Source organism: Ischnura elegans, chromosome 1 (genome assembly GCF_921293095.1).
Source record: "Ischnura elegans chromosome 1, ioIscEleg1.1, whole genome shotgun sequence".
NCBI lineage: Eukaryota > Metazoa > Arthropoda > Insecta > Odonata > Coenagrionidae > Ischnura > Ischnura elegans.
The window spans coordinates 134,373,975-134,388,702 of record NC_060246.1 but is presented as its reverse complement, the minus strand read 5'-3'; the positions used below and the strand labels follow the sequence as shown (position 1 = coordinate 134,388,702).

Below are 14,728 nucleotides of genomic sequence, written 5' to 3'. Positions count from 1 at the left end.
GTAAGTGCAAGATGGCCCAGGGAAAGGAACTGACCTCCTCACCCTAAATATTTGGTATTCATACGCCTGTGACCTATCATGGGCTGAAGTTTACCCTAACCTATCCAACCATCCTTCAGGTTAAAAAACTGAGTGAGTGTTAAGCAATATAGAGTAGAAAAGTTTCTCGGGTTTTCCACCGGTTGATGTCGTCCATGTCTCCCGACGTTTCGATCCGCGACTTGCTGATCATCCTCAGGGGATCTTCCGAATGCATTCCGAGGGAGACATGGACGACATCAACCGGTGGAAAACCCGAGAAACTTTTCTGCAACTGATACGCCGGGAAAACCTAAGATCATACAATATAGTGTAGTTAACTCGCTAGGTAATTGAACGTATATGTCCTGGTGGATAATTTACCATTCATATGGGAAATATGTACAAGGAAATGTAGAATAGGAGTGAATGCTGAAATAGTGGTTAATAGCCTGTCGTTATGCCTCTGTTTCTGACTTTTCATCGATCGCCTACCCACTCCGTGTTACCCGCGTGATATATGGACCTATCCTTACCTCTGCTAAATAATTATAAAATGACTTCCGTGACTCAAAGCCACTGCAATTATTCGATGCTGCTGACTCTCTTCGTGGGAAGCAGGTGATCGGGGGAGGGTAAGTTCCCAGCGTTTTAAGTCGCCGCTTCTTGAAGAGGAGGTCTCCATTAGGGAAGTCGTTAGTGGCTCTTCTCCGAACTTGATTCGCTCCCTTTGTCTTTCTCTGCACGCGAGGGAGCGGTCGTGCAGACCTCTGATTACTTATGTGGGGCACTGGAGCGGCAGTTAGTCGTGTTAGGCGCTGCGAAGTACGTCCTATCGTTGGGAGCCGCTCCACGTCCCGAAGATCACATCCTGCCGCACAGAAATACCGTTCCCATGTTTTTTCAATGAATTTCGTAATCTCCCATTTGCAACGTTATTAAAGTATTGGAACAATAAGAAAATCAATAAGTGAACTTAGGGAGAAAAATGCACATATTTCCTCATCTATCAAAAGAATAGTATCGGGAAGATAAACGCACAATAACCAATTGAGCGTCTAAATAAAACAGCATTGAAAGCTGTAATAAGGTAGTATATTATAGCATGTAAATAACGCACAGCATAGGCTAAGTAGCTAAGCACAAAATCCAGAGTAAACATTAGGAAATGAGACAAATGAATTATCTCCCCACTCACTTCATATTGACGGCTAAGAAGTACACCACTCATTGCCGTAGCGGATGCATAAATCAATAGATAACGCAAGCTAAAACAGAATAATGAATGAGCACAGAAATAAATAACCATTGTTATTTGTTATCGGTGAAGGCACCCGAGCAACTGCGCCATTTAATGGGCCAATAACGAATGGAGAGAAACCTGGCGTAGCGTTAGCATCATCTTATCAAATTATTCTACCGATTACCGTAGGTTTCCATGAATTATTCAAGAAGTATTCTGGCAACATCCCCTTTCTTCATGGACTTCCCTCTTCAATTCAAAGCAAGGCCTACTTCCTTTGATTGAAAAATCCTATTCTCTTTCTTCCTCTCCCTCCTTTACCTAATATTCTACCCTCCAGCGCTGTTTTCAACATCCTAACCCCGCTAAGTACTCGCTCCATCCATTCCTTCTGTCTCCTTCGTATGTCATCTAAAAGCTGTCTCTCCTCACCCACAATGCCACTTTAATCACTCATGGTCATGAGGGGATTGTTATGTAAGAGTTTAAATGAAAGGTTACAGAAGAGTCTGATATGGAGTGCAGTACTTTCCAGTGCGGAAACATGAAAACTTATAAAGAAGGACGATAGAGGACTGGAAGTATTCGAAATGTGGGCGTGGAGAAGAATGGAGAAGGTGAAGTGGAGGGAGAGGAGAAGGATCGGAATCCCAGCATTTCATAACCGCGCTTTATTTCCAGATTCAGCACGGACAATGAAGCAGTGAGGTGTTTTGCCCATATAGGATAGGTGTCTGAATTCGTTTTTCTTTCGAGCAGTGAAGGACGTAATAAATGCTGGGTCGAAATTTACCAGTCATTTCTTTCAAAACAAACGGCTAAAAATTTAGTGTTCTCGTGGTGGCGGCGCGGCTCGCCTGCTAATCAAGGGGTCGCGGGTTCGAATCCCGCCTAGGTGGATTTTCTCTCATCCAGGGCATGTATGTACGTGCGTGTCAATCAACTTTATGGAACTATAGACTTAAATTCTGTTTTTAAATGAAGACGAATTTATTATTATTATTATTATGTCTGGTGTTCTGGCACCACCATCCGTTCGCCGACTGAGGCGGCTTGCGTGGTAATGTGTAGATGTCCATGAACTATTCGGATCCCCGAATATTTTACTCAATCCTTGCTATTCAGGTCACGGAGTAGTTTTCTGTGCCGTTGTGAATTGCCATTGGAATCATTGATTGGTCTACGCCGTCAATGTGTGTGGCATGCAGATGTTAAGTCGGGTGGGCCATTGTTGGCGCTTGTAGCTTGGGATTTTGCGTCTTCCTCGTTGGCAGGTGACCAACCCTTTATTTCGACCCCACTACCCCCTGTGCTACTCCTCTCCTTGAAGAGTCCGCCGCTGGCCGGTCCGCCTCTGTCTTCTCTCGAGGCCGTTCCTTCTAGTTGGGCGCGTGAAGGAATTTCGTCGTTTCTTCTGTCTTCCGTGATCGGCAGTGGTGGAGTTGAGGTATTGGGGGCGTCAGGGGTCACGGGTGTGGCCTCCGCCTGCATCTCTCTCTCTTTTCATGCCGCGCTGTGCTGCAGAACTAAAAATCCATTAGCGTTATTGCCGTTATAAAGCGTTGGCGCTCTTTATTATATTCCTCCCACACATACAGTGAGGCAGAACACTATGTGCATTCTAGTTAAATGCTTTGTAACATTGTAACACACGTTTTTCATGAAACGTAATGACTTAAAAATTTTATTTAGTTTATCTTGTGTGCAAATATTCTTAAAAAAATGATACTTATTGATGTTTTTTGGGCAATGAAAGACCGGAAAACGTGCCACCTTTTTTGGAATGCTATTAAAACGTTCAAGTTTGAAATTAGTTTCCTTATAATCTCGCTGATTGAAGCCAAATTTTATTTCATAGTACACCGGTTTGTTTTCTGCGTATGCCATAGATTTTATAAATTTATTCTCCGAAAGTTTATTTTTGAAATTATCTGAAGTAACTTTTATCGAAAGCAGAGCGTTCCGGAATTTCTTTGTTGCCGTTGAAAGTTAAGTTATTAATTTTTCCATGGTGATAAAAGATAAAGCGAAAGGCTAATTTAGTATTGATGGATATTTATATCACTTAAATAAGGCTGCACTACGGTACCCTGTAGCATAGGCATTCCACCTATGCTACAGGGTACCGTAGTGGTATCAAGGCTTGTCCGACAAGATACATTTCTGTCATGAAGTGGGCAAAAAATTCCTAACGTTGAATTATTATCCAAGGCTGATGTTTATATCTAGCTCTCCTCCTTCCATAGCACGAGATAACGGTCAATATTAGCGCTTTACATCCCGTGACGTGATGGGAAAATGGCTGGCTTTCCTACTACCAAATATATTGTCAGCTTTGCGATTTAATGGTTTTTAAATAATCGCGGAATGAGAAGGGTAAAATAACGACCTTGGTAATGTTGTCACGTTGTGTAGGATAGCGCATGTTAAGATAACCTCAGCTAGTCACCTCTGAATATACGTAGTTTTACGGGTGTTGTGGATGTAGGAACCCTAACGCCAACGAAATGACGTTTGCACTGCGGTAGAACTTTCACGCGTATCGCTCGACGTTAGTCTCACTGAATACTTTTCGTTTTCATGTCCCAATTGCATTTCCGAATATGCAGGTGAATTATTTTTATCCTGTCATTGGTGGGCGGTCGTAACCGGGTGTACTGTCCGCTCACCAATAATTACCATTATAAATAGCTAGACTGCCTACTTCAAATTCATTCATAGGCTAGTATAGAGTATACTATATAATATTCCTATGAATATTATAGGTCTTTTCTAGATCCTACACTCATTTGGTTGTGGTGATTTATAGTATTCTACGTGAATAGTTCTGTCAGAGCAAATGGCACTCGGCCCATAAATTAAACATTTTTTTTACTCGATACTGGGCGAGCAATTTACTTTTTGACTTCAGAACTGACGGGAAGCCCGTGTTTCCATCGCGGTGTGTTTTTATTATAAAATTGGTCAGATTTCTGCTAAATAGTTTTGTGCGATCGCTATAATATGTTGTATCTAACGTTAGCATTTTCACTCTTCCTTCAGGGGCTCCAGTGCATGAGTATGATTACGTGACGCATGACGTATTCTGATCCTTGGATATTAACCATCGCTAGACAACGCGGGCGAGGACGGTAAGGTATGTTTAAATTTATATATTTATCTTTTGATTGAGGAATATGTGCACTTTTCTCCAGTATAGAATGGATGCAAACATGATTTCACTTGGAAAAGAATATCCTGGTGAACTGAAATCTTTGGTGGCTAGATTCCTAAAATCAGTTTTACGATTTCTATTCGGTTATAATTATGAAATCAAGCTATAAAAATCCATTGAATTCGACGCTATTGCATTCCTCTAGTTTAAGGCATGTTGCATTACCTCAAGAAACAACTTTTTTTTAATTGATCCTGTTGGTCTTCGTCATTGATAATAGAATTTCGGAATGAGGCGTTAATCTATTTTTCACATCTTTTCCCCATGCTTCTAATCGCAGGCACTTGCTTGTGTGAAATGAATAAAAAATACGCTGACAATTAGGTGCTTGATGGCGATAATAAAATTTTGCAATACGGATTGAATTATCTCGTCCGACAACTTTACATTTCATGATTGGCATGAGCAATAATATATAAATAGTATTATCAGTAATATTTCTAAAATAATACCACCCCTTCATCAATTGATTTCAAATGTGACTCTCATGTTCTGCAGGCACTCGTGCTTTGAATTTCGAAATTGCTTAAAGAAATTCAGCTTCATTCTTCTTTAATCGCTTCAAGATATTAACTTTAGGACAGGACACCATTATCAACCCTTTAATTGGTGAGAGGTGGTGGTGCATATATATGGTCGTATGAAAACTTTTTCGTGAAGTCTGGGTATTTGTAAACAGCTATTTTTCATTCATATTTTCATTACTTAAAATTTTCCGCATCTTTGAATTTGAGTCGAAAAATATTCGCTTAGAGTTATTTGGTCGCTGTTAATCTTTACTAATGACCATTGTTCGTACAAAATCATGTTCTTTCCTCGGATGCATTTTATTTTAATATTCCCGACTTTTGAACGTTTTCATTCGCTGGAGGCATGAGCGTCGGTTATATGGATGTGAAATCTATTCCTTTAATGCGCGTGTCAATGTTTTGGTTTCATTTTGATGCTGGCCATCCGGGGGGGGGTCAAAGGTTTTATGACCACCCTCTCAATTCCGCGCCAGAATGTCAAGTCAAATGATGCCCCTTGCTGAGGCGGGTGGCGTTCTTCAGCGCCGAGGTTGAGGTGCTATTTCTGTGACACAAAAATATAGTGGCGGTAACTCATCCGATTAATTTTTTTTAACTACTCGATTATATAAATGATAAGGTTAAATATTTTCACCATCCTAGCCGACCCCTATAAATCCGTGTGACAGATGTCCTCATAATTCATCTTATCGTGTGGAGACTTGAGTGACTGTTATATCTCCTATAGGAATGCTAGCACCATATCGACACAACTTCTGAACGATTTAGTTGGATTATGAATACTGGTCTTCTCATCAGTCAATATTAATCTCTATTTATGTTTGGTATTGATCAATTTCAGTCCTGAATCGGTCGATTTTTATTACGAGAATTGACAAGGTAATACAAAATTTCGAAATATGTTCTCCAAGAACTCATAGATTGTATGTAGAATCGATTTTCCAATTCCAAGCCGAGATTTACGCTAAAATACAGCGATTTGGGTACATTGCTAAATATTAAAATGCTTAACTGAAATATTTTTAATTTAAGTACATACCGTTCGTGAATAATACGTTTCATTACGTTTGATTACCTGTTTCCGAACGCGAGAGTAATATTTGTAAATTTGCTGAACTTTGTGAGAATAAACTTTTTTCGATAAAGTTAGGCGCTTAAAATTGTGAGCGCCAAGCTAAATTTTTCATTGCCATCCGTGGAAACTGCCTTTCCAACTTTCAATGAGTCTACATTCCAGTTATTTTATTTCTTCTCTGCCTTGGAAATTGATCAATTGGCTATGTGTGCTACTGCTGTACAAACCGATGGATAATTCTCGCGGCTGCTTTCTTTTCATGTTTCTTGTCTTGTCTTTATCATTATCATTAGTCTACGGTCATGGGATTGTTGTATGGTAGCTCTACGCTCGATTTTCCTGTCAGCCGATCTTTTCATACCTACCTACTACCTTACTCTTTTTATGTATATTATCCCCTGTTACAATCAACGCTCACGTGACATTCTTTTTCTCTTCTGATTGTTCTTCAACGAATATCTTCATTAGACTGTCACACGACGTTTAGTGATGTGACCGAATATTTTAAAATACCTCTTCTTTAGGGCTTTAGAAGGCTTTTTTTCGCTTCTCTTGGGACTTACCTACAAATTAGTGTGTTTTTTGTCGTTATAAGTATACATTAGCCATTGCGAGGAATTTTTCTATCTTTGGATCACATATTTTATCAATATTATTTATTACTTTTGAAGGTTTTCCTCCATATTTTACTTGAATATTAGGATGTGATTTGATGTGTCCAATTAGGTGAAAGTCACTTTGCTAACACCGAAGTACCTCGATCATCTTGTCTGCATAACGTCGGGCTCCTTTCTTCGATTTCATATTTTATATCTCGCAAAACCATCATTGGTAGTATTCATAAACTTCTTTAGTTTCTCTTCTTTCACGATGAATCTCAAGTTTTCAACCGAAAAATTTATCAAAAGTCTATGTGAAGGGCTCTTTAAACGCACTTTTAGAGTTTTCACTCATTGATGAAAGCAAGAATTCAAGTTGGAACTAGTACCTCTGAATGTTGGCTTTACCTAGAATGAAGAGCTCATACTATTCAGAAGATTGCCGGATCAATATTACCCGCGAGAAATCCCTGATAGACTTGAACTGGTACACAAACTCAATGCAGGAGATGTAGCACTGAGAAGAAGCATCATATAAAATCAACATGAAACCGGTTAATCATGGGCCTCCCCTGTATCATACATCTATACAAGTTTTGTGATGTATAGATTCGAAAATGCGTTTAAATTTAAAATTTAATCATAATGTATAGATATATTTTTTCAATTTAGGTTAAAGTTTATTCGTATTTCTCTGTCAAGAGAACCTAGAAACATTACATAGCATTCTGAAGCTCTTGAAGAACATCCAATGCATACGTGCCTGCCCAAGTTATTTCATATTTAGTTTTCTTCAATTAAGAGGGATATGGAACTGTGAGAGAGTAGTATAGGGAGGAAGAATATGCTTCTTAGAGACTGAAGGGGTGCGTAGCGCGTCGTGACAAACGATTTTGGAAGGGCTGTCCAGTAAAACCCATTCCATAGACATTCAAAGAGCAGCACTACCCATCCAATTTCCTATTTCCTCCTCGAGAAAGGAAAACACCTCCGACCCTTTCGATTGAAATCTCAAGATAAAAGAGGTAGTACCTGGTGGGCAGGGTTCTGATAGACCATCCTCAAATGTCGGTGAGGCTCCTCTCAGATGTTTCACTAGGGAGGTGATGGAAGTTATGGGAAGCCTGGCATGGGGTGGGTCCTATGAACCGCCCGCCTACGCAAGCGGGGAAAGAGGGAATTTCTTTTAACCTCCACGGGCCGTCGGTTTCCGATTATTTTCGTTGACGCGTGAACTTGAACTCGTTATCACTTAAGTCTGTGGCCCTCCCCTTTCATCGCTCTACATCGTCTGCATACGACTTGGGGGCATCAAGCCGTCTGCGTCAAGGCGCGCGAGGGCCAAGGAAAAGTCACGTTTTTTATTCAATTTACAGCTTTAATACACTGAGATTTTGATGATGTTTTCTTATCGCGGTCGTATTTCTTCGAGCCTTATATCTTTTAGTTATTCCGTTTCAATTTCAAATTGTGATTTTATGCTTCATAATTCCTATATTCATAGCTAAAGCACGAACTTAAAATATTCTGAGTCCTGGATGGGCGTTAACCCTTGTAACCAGCAGGTGAAGGCCTACTGATTCAAAAGGATACCTTTGTGCTCTTCATATGAATACAGGTATCTGTTTGTTTACCAAGTCTTTTACTCTCGTGTTGTGCACATTGATTGAGGATTTTGCTCTTAAATAGCTTGTTTTAATTCATTTTTTCTTCAGTCGCATTATTTAGGAAAAGTGAAGTGAATAAAATAGGTAAAAAGTAATATCTGAAATCTATCGTTATTTTACTATTTTATTTTTTCTTTTCATAAATAATGAAGTTATTTTATAGATATTTGTGTTTTCCTGCTCTGCATGAATGGAATTATTTTTGTATGAATATAAGTTCAACCTTTTCATATTGGTTGCTCATTTTGAGTGTTATATTTAGTCTTGCTGCCGCTTAGTTGGAGTGGGTAACGGCGCACCGTCTTCTGGGGATGAGATTATTAAAGGCAATAATTAATATTTTGTCCTTCTAGTTTATGTATTTTGCATATCTGATGCCGCCTTGTGGCTGTCAATATCAACTCTTATATATTGCTCAGAAGTTTTCAAAGCAATCGTTACCTTTGGATGTATTTCCCATGTGCTTGGCCACCATCTCTGCCACTGCTTCATTTTTCACTGTTTCAGTGATATTTGTAGAACTGTTTTCGTTCTTTCCTGCTGTTCAAGAGATGATGATTTTTATAAAATTGATGGAAATATTTTAAATGCTTCCAAAAAGCATTTTTGATGCTACTATACACCGTTTTACATCCAAAGGAAATTTTATCAAATGGTCTCAGATTATTATATTCGGGGTCTTCACGTAGTTAATAGGTTCATTTCTGCTGACGTTTCAATGGTTATATTATCGCCACAGATGAAATTATGGCCGAAATGGACAATTTGACGTGGTGGAAAAGTCCTGATAGCATACGCTGGGAAAGACCTACACGTTAGGTTAATAAATGGTACTTCCTACTGTATGTTTTGTCTCTAATGGGGTGATCTTTGAGTTGGCGGCTGCTTGGAAGATTGAAGACCGTTTTGATGCATTTTTGATCATTGATAGGTAGCTTTATCGCGGGAAGAGGCTTGGGACACTCAGTGATGGATCGAAGACTGGCTGTCGGCTTCGTCGTCCTGAAACAAAGGGAATAACGCTTTCGTCGGGTTGGGTGGTGGGAAAGTGGGACTCTGACGCCTCCTCTAAGGTCCTTCGAAATGGGGCGTGGCTGCAAGCAAGATTGTGTGTATGTCTGTGCATCGGCTTCGAAGACCACAATGGTAATAATAATAAGTCACTTTGGTGTCTTAAGAAGACGGAACGTCATCATCGCCGCCAGTGATCGGACGTGACTTGGATGGGGGAGAAAAAAACACGCCCTTTTGTTTTATCCTAGCTGTTAGGCTCTCCTCTCTGGAGGCATTCGCCGCGCCAAGGGAGAGGGTATTATTTGTGAGAAAAGGGGAGAAGAGTCAGTGGACGTGTTTGTTTTCATTTTCCCCTTCGTCGGAGTTTCCCCTGCCTCGTCCTTCCCTCTCCCTCTCTTTACCCTCTCTTCCACTTATCTTCTTCATCAAAGGAGCGCGATGACTCGGCGATTAAAGAATGGATAGTATCCCAGCCCAGTGCAGGAAATGAAGAATGCGAAGGCGACGTGAGAGGGTGTGTAGCCACATCTTGCATTGCGGTCTTGTTCTGTCGATTGTGTGTTTTGAATAGATAATATTAGGCGTTGTACTGTTTGAAATAGTTGTTGGCACGGTGAAAGAGAGATTGAAGAGAAGAGGAGGGAATTTTTTTTGGCCCTTAAGTATGCGTTCGTGTGAAAAAAATATTGATTTTTGTGGAGCGATCGAAGATAATAACAAGAAGGGATTTTCATGGAAAAGAGAAAAATTGTGAGAAATATTTCAGGATGACATATTAAAGAAATATATTTTAATAGCGTAGCATAAAGGAATACAACTAGGTGAACAAATTATTTTCAATCCCAGCATAACCAAAATTTCGACCGAGAAGATGATTTTCTTTGTCCAAAATGAAATATTTATAACTATAATTTACAATTTTTGAATTTATATAATGTCCCCTGGCTTCCGAAACTCTCAGGGTCTAAAGTCAGCCTGTGTAAGTATTATCAATTTACGAATCATTGACTCTTTTATATCGTGTAAACGTTAGTCTACGGCGGCTTCTGTGCATTTCTTTGAGTAATTCAGGTTGATGATGTGATGTTTGCCGCTATACAGTCCATCCCTTTCCTCTGCTTTAAGGCGGAGATACATTTAATGCCTTATTTCGTCTCGGAGCTATCTGGAGAACTGCATTCCTTCCCCACTTTTGTCGAAAAGATTTCTCTCGGGAAGTGAATAATGCGTAGAACACGTGAGAAGGTGATGAGATAAAGGGGTTGCGTGGGGCAGCTAGCATCGCAGGTGTGTTCTGTTGATTATGTGTTTTGAATTGTAAATATTACACATCATGTTGGCGTGGGATAGTTCTGTGCATAGTGCTAAGACATATATTTTGAGCTTACAGACTGGCTACTCACTTCCAGCAGTAAAAATTGACTTGGCTCATAGAATGTTTCTAATAATTTATTTCAATAGCTTGTTCGTAGTGACTCATGCATTGTAATCATGAATAAAAATATGTGGTCTAACATAATAGCTACCTATTTTTATAATGATTTTATTGATGATGACTGTATTTTCAATGAAAAAACAGAACTAAGATTATTTTTAACTTCATGCTGTATTTATTCACCTTCAGCATCTTTGTTAGTTGAGAGTCACCATTATGGAAAATGGCGTTCCATTTATTGGCAAAGAATTAAATTTCAAAATTATTCGCTCATGGTTTCTTTTTTTAAATTAACCATATAGATAACATTGTGATTTAAATCAATCAACCTTACATATTTCTTTAAATACCTCGAAGCTCTTCCATTTACTACTTACAAGGGTGAACCAGTTGATGACATGATGTCAGTGAGCCAATTGTATGGAAATATTAAAAAAAAAATTGGAAATTTTTATTGAAAACCTCATTCATTTAAATATTTGTCCTTCAGGTTCCGATTATAATTATCTATGACTGACGCTTACGAGATGTGTTATGATATATTATTCGAATTGGAATTTTAATTACGCCACTCCCCACCCTATATTATAAATCTATCACTAAAGGCATTTTTGCTTCAACACTATCTATTCCTCTTCTCTATCATGGGATGGAGTTGCCTTTTGAGCCTCCTCTCGCCTTGCAACTTACTGGGGGAACTTTATTCCGTCGGTTGCGAACTCCAACGACGTCGTCATTGGATCGGAATGCGCGAGCCGAGAGTAGAAGACAAAATATGAACGAGCTGCGCTACTATGATTAGCGCTTCTTGCCGATGTTTTATAGCCGGAGAGTCTGAAGAGGTTCAGCGCTAATCGCCTGCCCCTTAAGCCTCTATCCTCACCTTTCGAAGATCTCTCTCTGCCCTCTTCCACCAGAGAGACTCGCTTTATTGATGACGAAACGCTAGATATCCAGGAGTGGACTCTCGGATTTTGCTGTTTTTTGTGGTAAAAACACGATAGTGGCATTTTCGATACGTCATGCATAACGACGGTTTTGAATTGGGGATTGAGTCATCAATATTTTTGAAATGCCACCTATATGTTTATTTTACTCTTATTGGAGACATAACAGAGAGAGTGGCGGATTTTATCGGTGCTTTGAGCCTCGTTTACTAAAAAATAAAATATATCTATCTACATCTGCTTGCTACCTCGCACGCCTTCTCAATGAGCGTGTGGAAGGGGGTGTCAGGACCTCAGCCGTCTACATACGAAAACGAAATGTTCCAACGAAATATCGTCTAGCATTTCCTATAGCCCATTACCGTGCGGGGAAATCGAATATCCATTCGTTCGGCAAAATATTTCCATAATCCGTTGGATCTTGAAACTGTTGGAAAAAAAATGTTGCTATCTTTTTATATAAACACCAAAAGAAGAAATTCGTCACGAATAAAATCATTTGACTTTGACATGGTAGTTGGACTCAAATCTTCCGATTTTCTGGCATGTATTCTGCCAATGACGCCTTAAAGCCGTCTTGGTGGACACTTTTTGAGAAGGTCAAATGAACAAGTTGCTTTAATCTCAAGTCCACGAGATGACAAGAATGTTTTCAAGACTCATTTCTCTTTGCATCCGTGCGCGGCACTGAAAACAAATTTACATGCTTATTCCAAACTTTCACTTGACGTAACTTGGCATGACTTCATTGCTAATAGCTAAATTAATCCCTCGACTAGTTCATAACATAATAATATCTTTAAGTGACGTAACTCGGTATGCCGTTGTATTTTATTGGGGAAATCACTCCATTCTTTCAAATATGTTCAATTCAATTTAGCGAGGCCTAAAACCAAAAATTTACTTGATTATAAGGTATTATGGGAACAAAAATTACTCAGTTTATTTTCACAAGTCATTTCGCTTCTTCAACGTCTCATTTTGGCTGTGAAAACCTCGGCCGGGGATCATACTTGAAAAATAAATTTCAAGAAATGTATATTTTTATCCAGGATAGTTCTAGTTATAGGTCTCCTCCAGGAGTTTAAGGCATCGAAAACGGTGTGCCTTTCAAAATTTTATTTGCACGAATAATTTTTTTTGCTATTATCCCTCCACCGACACTGTGTGTCTTGTCTGTGTAAATGTCTTTGTTATGTCTTTGTGTACTGCGAGTATGAACTGCGTATCTCTTAAAACTTCTTAATTATTTCTTTCTAGCAAAACTCCTCTCATTATTCTTCCATATCAGATTTACAATGACCAGTGTTTGCTTTTGGCTTGCGTTCATTCCTTTCTCGAATATCAGCTTCCCTCAAATGACAGAACTCTTCTCTCTGTTTTGATGACTGAGAAAGTCCCTTAATTTCTCAGAGGTCTGCTTTACAACCCTATGTCGAGGGCTTTGAATGCAATCGCATCTGGAAGACACACTTCGTTTCATGGACCACAAAATTTCGTCTACCTGTTTCTTTTCCTGGCTCTCGGGAAGGTTTTCTTCGGAGACATTTCACACTTTTTTTCAGATCTATCGCACCGTATAAAACTCACCCTTTCGAATTTCAATGCCGTTCAAATAAACTTCGTTCGAAGTGTGAAGCGTGAGTGACATCTCGGAGAGAAAAGTTGATCACATAACAGCTTTACGATCCTCTGCCTACAACGTGTGAAGTGTAAACGGTCTATCGAATAAATGGTCGATTTCAGTAGTGTCCGCATTTGAATGAAGGAAAGTTAGCGACCGTACACATTGGATCGTTGATAAAAATTAATGCATAGTAAAATTTGACCTTTTCCAATTTGACCCCAAAATATTCTATTTTTTTGCCAGGAGAATAATTTTGCGTAACGGGTTAATTAGTTTGAGTGAGACTTACAATGAAGATTCTTTGCTAGAGCTGATGGTTACCGGATCATATTTCTTTTACCCATTCATGGACATTCGCCCCTTTCTTCTAATGAATCGTCAATAAATTTGGAATAATGGTGGACCTCTCCAAAATATGTGCTTTTCCTAATGGCCAGCCATCTTTAATTGAATTTGAAGTATCGATTTCCATTCTTTTTAGTATTACTAGTATTTTGGTTAAGCATTCCAATAAGGTATGACTATGACCCACAGGTAGTCTGGTCATCGTTCCGCTTCGCCAATGATAAAAACCATTTAGCTGTTCAGAATAATTGTTTGTAACTGTAGGAATGAACGCTTTTATTTGAAACGCAAAGGTCATGACTCTTTAGGTACTTGATTAAATTTTGCTCTGATTTTTCATGATTCATCGTAGTTGTGTGTACTTGACTTGTTATTTTTTTTAACCATTTGATATTTTAAATGGTATATGTCGGTATTTTATTCGATGATTATTCTTGTAGAAAATTTATTTCGAATCGGCCTATCGATGCGAATAATCTCTCAAGGAGAAGTTTTATAAAATTTGTGAGGAGTGGGCTATATTTTAAATTTTAAAATTGAATCATATTCCTTCGTGAATATCAAGTCTAAAAACTGATTTCCCAGGGCTGAAATTCAAAAATGTAAATACCAATCTCGGTTAGAAAAATAAATGGATTTGAGCAGTTTTTCTGTTAACTTTTATTACTCCTTCGTTTGATTTAGAATCACCCGTCGATCCTACCGGCATTTTTTCAGAGCTCTGTTATCCTGTTTAATTGCGTCTTCAATAAGGCAACTCGTTGACGACTGCGTCGTTTATCGCATCGAGGCAGAATAAGGCGGGATACAGATAGCTGTAGCCTTGACTCCCTGCCTGCATGACTTGTGATTATCTCTTGAACATATATTTATTATCCACTACGCATTCTTTACTCCCTCCATTGAGATCGTTAGTTGACTTACGATGCATGCATTCCTTCCAAAGCGGCCGCTTCGAATATGATTTTGAATAATTTTGCATAGCTGATAAAAGGCGCTCCGAGTCCCCATGTC

The 14,728-nt window shown here is 39.1% G+C and overlaps 1 long non-coding RNA gene across 1 annotated transcript in view; it reads left to right on the top strand.

The window, feature by feature from the left end:
- Nucleotides 1-14,728, top strand: part of LOC124153592 — a 213,675-nt gene that overhangs the window by 109,422 nt on the left and 89,525 nt on the right. Inside the window, exon 3 of the long non-coding RNA XR_006863701.1 lies at nucleotides 4,304-4,392. This is a non-coding gene — a long non-coding RNA (uncharacterized LOC124153592). The remainder of the gene's footprint in view (nucleotides 1-4,303; nucleotides 4,393-14,728) is intronic.